Source organism: Arachis hypogaea, chromosome 11, assembly GCF_003086295.3.
Source record: "Arachis hypogaea cultivar Tifrunner chromosome 11, arahy.Tifrunner.gnm2.J5K5, whole genome shotgun sequence".
NCBI lineage: Eukaryota > Viridiplantae > Streptophyta > Magnoliopsida > Fabales > Fabaceae > Arachis > Arachis hypogaea.
In genome coordinates this window covers 49,473,121-49,474,091 of record NC_092046.1, presented here as the reverse complement: position 1 = coordinate 49,474,091, position 971 = coordinate 49,473,121, and the positions used below count along the sequence as shown (strand labels likewise).

At 39.9% G+C, this 971-nt stretch overlaps 1 non-coding gene across 1 annotated transcript; it reads right to left on the bottom strand.

The window, feature by feature from the left end:
* Positions 1-248: 248 nt before the first annotated feature.
* On the bottom strand, positions 249-356 carry LOC112725111 (small nucleolar RNA R71). Its single transcript, XR_003164239.1, has one exon. It is a non-coding gene; the product is annotated as a small nucleolar RNA R71 (small nucleolar RNA).
* Positions 357-971: the final 615 nt, after the last annotated feature.

Genomic DNA, 971 nt, shown 5'->3' with positions numbered 1-971 from the left:
AGAATTGCAAGTTTTATGGACTTCTATTGGAAGATCCTCATCAGTTTTTAGCTGAATTCTTGCAAATCTGTGACACTGTTAAGACCAATGGGGTTAATCCTGAGATCTACAGACTTATGCTTTTTCCCTTTGCTGTAAGAGACAGAGCTAGGATATGGTTGGATTCACAACCTAAAGAAAGCCTGAACTCTTGGGAAAAGTTGGTCAATGCTTTCTTGGCCAAATTCTTTCCACCTCAAAAGTTGAGCAAGCTTAGAGTGGAAGTCCAAACCTTCAGACAGAAGGAAGGTGAATCCCTCTATGAAGCTTGGGAAAGATACAAGCAATTGATCAGAAGGTGTCCTTCTGACATGCTTTCAGAATGGAGCATCTTATGTATATTATATGATAGTCTGTCTGAATTGTCCAAGATGTCATTGGATCACTCTGCTGGTGGATCTCTTCATCTGAAGAAGACGCCTGCAGAAGCCCAGGAACTCATTGAAATGGTTGTAAATAACCAGTTCATGTACACTTCTGAAAGAAATCCTGTGAATAATGGGACAACTCAGAAGAAAGGAGTTCTTGAGATTGATACTCTGAATGCAATATTGGCTCAGAATAAAATATTGACTCAGCAAGTCAATATGATTTCTCAGAGTCTAACTGGAATGCAAGCTGCATCCGGCAGTACTAAAGAAGCTTCCTCTAAAGAAGAAGCTTATGACCCTGAGAACTCTGCAATGGAAGAGGTGAATTACATGGGAGAATCCTATGAAAACACCTATAATCCTTCATGGAGGAATCATCCTAATTTCTCATGAAAGGATCAACAGAAGCCTCAACAAGGCTTCAATAATAATAATGGTGGAAGAAATAGGTTTGGCAATAGCAAGCCTTTCCCATCATCTTCTGAGCAACAGATAGAGAATTCTAAGTAGAGCCTCTCTGACTTAGCAACCATAATCTCTGATCTAAGTAAGACCACTCAC